At 47.0% G+C, this 5000-nt stretch overlaps 1 protein-coding gene across 3 annotated transcripts in view; it reads left to right on the top strand.

Annotated features, from left to right (window-relative positions):
- LOC119572976 (talin-2-like) overlaps positions 1–5000 on the top strand; it is a 97264-nt gene that overhangs the window by 64669 nt on the left and 27595 nt on the right. For all 3 annotated transcript variants that reach the window (XM_037919947.1, XM_037919948.1, XM_037919946.1), the window contains exon 2: positions 3684–3734. The gene's annotated coding sequence lies outside the window, so the exon portion shown is untranslated. The remainder of the gene's footprint in view (positions 1–3683; positions 3735–5000) is intronic.

Here is a 5000-nt window from a genome sequence, read left to right as displayed (position 1 = left end):
TGTTTGTCGACCAGTGTCTGGTTGATGTCGGCGGCCCTCCCCTGCCCCAGCCCCCGCGGGACGCCCGCGCACCTCGCCTCGGCGTCCAGGGTGCCACGCCACTCGAGCCAAAGCGTGGGTTTATGATCCGTAGATCTGCCCATTCGCTGCCTCGGCTTCACCGGGATTTTCTGCTATTCTTACGGAGCAGCAACCCTTATTTCGCACATAGAGGATGAGCGGTATGCGAAGGCCGCCTCCGAAGCGATTCGGCGACGACACAGGAGCTGTACCCTGCGGAGGCCCCGTGGCGACGGATAGTCTGTGCGGCGCTGTGACGTGATTGATGGCCACGATAATACCCGCCGTGAATATCTAAGAAGCCAAGTCTCCCGACGGTGCCGCTCAAGAGTGCTTGCTAGTCAGATGCCGCTCCCGCGGGATCAGGCTGTCAGCGGCATCCATGAAGGCCTGCTTTCTCATGGAATCTCATGTCCTCTGATACTCACTACTCACGTAATTAATCCCGAGACAGACGACGAAAGGAGCGAAAGGCGTGCGTCCGTTAGTATTGCCGTTGATTTTCGCTTTCTTGTTCGCCTTTTGTGCTGCAAAATTGGCTTAAGTCATCAGCCTTTGTAATTAGGTGAATTTGTTTACTCAAGGCATGAGTGAAGCAGAAAGAAAGGTATGTTTAACTCTTTAACTGGTAGATGATCACTTTGTATGATCTGCGAGCGAGGACGTGAAGGGCTCTTGGAAAATAAAGAAGATCCCTCCCCCCCCCCCCATCTTTCTCTCGCTCTCGCTCTCGCTCTCTCTTAGCGTGTTTGTGTGGGACATGTTTTTATTTTTAACCCAACAACCATGGCTTTATGTTCTGCCCCCCCCCCCCTTTTTTGTTACATACAGATGGCTCCACATGTGCTCAATCAGAAAGGAGTCTGTCAGTAGGCCCTAGTGACCGATCCTGATTTCCCCATTCCTTGAATAGGCGGGATAATGTGTTTTTCTTTTTAATGCAATTGATATCGATACTGTTATTAATGTTATGATTATTAAATTGTTATTAAATCTTGGTAACATATAAGACAATGACATGATACAAAAGACCTTAACCAAAAGTCAAGGAAAAGAGTAAACAAGTGAGTTAGGTAGGGCTAATAACTGACTCCTTGGTGATTAAGCACTTGTAGAGTCATCTTTGTGTAAATACAATAAAGAAACTTATATTACAGTGGGCATGGGATATATTCTTGCCATCCGTGCCGATTGGGTTCATTCATTCATTAACTCATCCATTCATTCATTCATTCATTGATATGTCTTTTTATTGTGTATGTCTGTATGTATATATAATGTATATGTATATGTATATATATTTTATATGTATATATATGTACATATGTGTGTACAAACACACACACACAGACGCACGCACGCACGCACGCACGCACGCACGCACGCACGCACGCACGCACGCACGCACGCACGCACGCACACACACACACACACACACACACACACACACACACACACACACACACACACACACACACACACACACACACACACACACACACACACACACACACACACACATACATGCATACATACATACATACATACATATACATACATACATACATATATATATATTATATGTATATTATATATATATGTTATATATATATATATATATATATATATGTATATATATATATATGTATATTATATATATATATATATAAAATGTATATTATATATATATATATGTATATTATATATATATATGTATATTATATATATATATGTATATATATATATATATATGTATGTATGTATGTATGTATGCGAGTTCACATGCACTTTAATGATGGAACATTACGCTCTCGACTGCGTCACTCTGCGGGAATCGCACTTCTTTTGAGGAGCACTGCCGTCCTTCCCTTCTGCTCGCATCCCTACCTCCCAGCACCCTGTCGCCACGCCCTACTCACATTTCCCTCAGATTCATCGTCCTATTCATTCCTCCTGGCAGACCCTCCGTCCTACTCATCATCCTTCCCACTCCCCCTCTTCGTCGGTCCCCTCGGCCTCCCTTTCCTTCCTTTTTTCTCCCCTTTTCCTCTGTTCGCCTCTCTTCGCTCATCTGCCACTGCCCCCCCCCCCCCCGCTACATCTCCCCCTTGTGGCATTTACTTAAACGCCACTTAATCTGGGGAATGGTCGGCGTCTTGACACACTTCATTTATCCCTTGCCTAATTTGATCAGTGGGTGTGGGGACGGCGGCCGCGCCTCCGCCTCTCGCCCTCCTTCCCTCGGCGAATAATCACTCGTACACATACGCATGCACATGCGCGCAGACGTACGTGTATACAGATCCTCGCACATATATACACATACATACACGCACATACACATTCGTACGCACACACAAAACACAAACAAAAACAGTAATACATTAGTAATGACTCCTATTTTCTTCCACTTCCTCTCTCTCTCTCTCTCTCTCTCTCTCTCTCTCTCTCTCTCTCTCTCTCTCTCTCTCTCTCTCTCTCTCTCTCTCTCTCTCTCTCTCACTCACTCACTCACTCACTCACTCACTCTAACTCCCCCCTCTCTCTTTCTCTTTGCCTTTCTCTTTCTTTCTCTTTCTTTTTGATTTACAACGAAATTCCCTCTGGTATATCAGGTATATGAATAGTATAATGCAGGGATATATAGCTTATCCTGAGAGAGCGAGATGAAAGGATATTCAAGGAGAATAAAGCGGGAGGTCGGAACGTGGGTTGATGTGTGTGTGTGTGTGTGTGTGTGTGTGTGTGTGTGTGTGTGTGTGTGTGTGTGTGTGTGTGTGTGTGTGTGTGTGTGTGTGTGTGTGTGTGTGTGTATCTATATACATATACATTCACACACACACACACACACACACACACACACACACACACACACACACACACACACACACATATATATATATATATATATATATATATATATATATATGTGTGTGTGTGTGTGTGTGTGTGTGTGTGTGTGTGTGTGCAATCGTCCATCCGTCGCGCGGATTGCCTCTCGCGACGGCGGTACTTCTAGCTTATCGGGTCAGCTCACGAAGGGCGCGTCTCCCCGACGGCCGCCTTGGACGTTCCCCTCTTTTCCCTGAGGGTTTAAGGGCGCTTTCCCGCTCTTCGCGTTCAGGGCTTGTTGTCTCGCCAGCATGTTTCTGTTACTGCGATTTGCCTAAGGTTCCCACACCATTGCTCATGTTTGTCTGTAAGCCATCAGAGTTATTGCCTGTACGGATTATCCGTCCTTCACTTTCACAAATGGAGGACCGGGGTAAGCCGCGGCTTGCGACTTGGCCGGTCGGGTTGTTCAGCGCCCCCGCGCCCCGCCGACCGGAGGCAGGCGTCGAAGGGAGGGGGAGGGGGCGGGGGCCTGGTTGTGCGTCGTCGTCGTCGTCGTTTTTTTTTTTGCTTCCTGTGCCGTACCCGCATGTCGTGCCTGTCGCATGCACTTGCTGCCAGGCGGAGTCGTCTCTCGCGCGCTGGGTAAATGGGGTAGGGCTAGGGGTTGGATCTAAAGTGAGCAGCAGAGCAAGCAAGCAAGCTGAAATGGAGTTATTTGAAATACGCTATGACATTCCATTTTCCCTCAGTAGTTTCCTCAATTAACTATGTTTTTTTTTCTTTCCCAGATTCAGTGAAGCGAACGACCGAATATAGGCCACACCTGCATTTGATTGAAGGTGAGTCTCGAATGCGTCGAGCCGTCGCCGCCCGCACTTATCCCCCCGTGGCACTTCATGGCACGCAGCTCTTATCCCTGCTCATGGCCGGCACGTTTTGCCTTCTCATGATATACTCTTTCTTATGCTCTCAGTCTTACTCGTCACTTTACCATGACCCAGCTTTTCTTTCGGCTAGTACGACTGGACGAACTCTCGTCATTCCGGAATAGCCCTCAGCGTGAACAAACGAGCCGCTGGCCCTCGCTCACTTATGCTCTTCAACAATGTGACGACGAATTCCATACTTTTGCCACATACAGCCAAGAGGCTACTGAGCATGACTCTTTATCTCATTCTCGGGCATTACCTTATTTCTTCCTAGCTTCTCCATGGTGCCAAACAGTTCGTTATCCCCCTTTTCATAATCATTAAGGACTGATTTAGTTCTTTTAAACTAAAAGTGATTTAGTTTAAAAGACTATCGTCAACCATATATTCGCAAGTCATATTATACTTTCTGTGGCAAAGGTCGAGATAGCCTGCGTTTTTCCTGGCTCCGGCTGGAGGAAGAGAGTAAAGAAGTTATGACACTGTGGCTGTTAGTACACCCTCGCCTACGGTCCATTACGTCCCATCCCTCCTCTCCTGGACTCGGTCTCACCCCCTCTCTCTCCCTCTCTTGGTCCCCCTTTGCTCCCCTACCACAAAGGGTGCTGAACCCCCTTTTCTCCAAGGGTGTCCAGTCTCCCCCGCCCCTTGTCACTTCACTCTAGCCAAACCTATTCTCACTTTAAAAGGTACTAAACGTCAGAGCCTCACTTCAATGACTTCCTTAGCTCATACTTGTTCAGATTTAAGCACCGAGTCTGCCTTGTTGCTACAGTTTCTTAGGGCGACGTTATTCGTTAGATTTTTTCCTGTGCTGAATGTTGAGGGCCGCATCCAGTTCAGCGGGGGGCGTGGAGGTCCTCCCCGCCACGCCCCATTACCTGTGCTGTCCCCACATACCCCTAGTTAACACCGAGGCCGCCAAGGGAAACTACTCTGTTGGTTCATTACTGCTTCAGTATTGCAGATAAGATAATCGCATGGACCTGTGTTCTATTGTTTTATTTAAAGGCTTTTATCGGATACATTATTCTAGGATTTTCGATTTGTGTTCAGGACTGTTCTGCATGGGTGTTAGTGTGGCACTGTATTTCTTAATTTATGATTGGTTGCTACACGAGGAAAGAGGGTTTCCCTCTAGGTCATGGGTCCCAGGGAGCCACAGGGTACTTTCTG

The sequence above is a fragment of the Penaeus monodon genome, chromosome 5 (genome assembly GCF_015228065.2).
Source record: "Penaeus monodon isolate SGIC_2016 chromosome 5, NSTDA_Pmon_1, whole genome shotgun sequence".
In the NCBI taxonomy this organism is placed as follows: domain Eukaryota; kingdom Metazoa; phylum Arthropoda; class Malacostraca; order Decapoda; family Penaeidae; genus Penaeus; species Penaeus monodon.
This window is presented reverse-complemented; position numbering and strand designations above follow the sequence as displayed.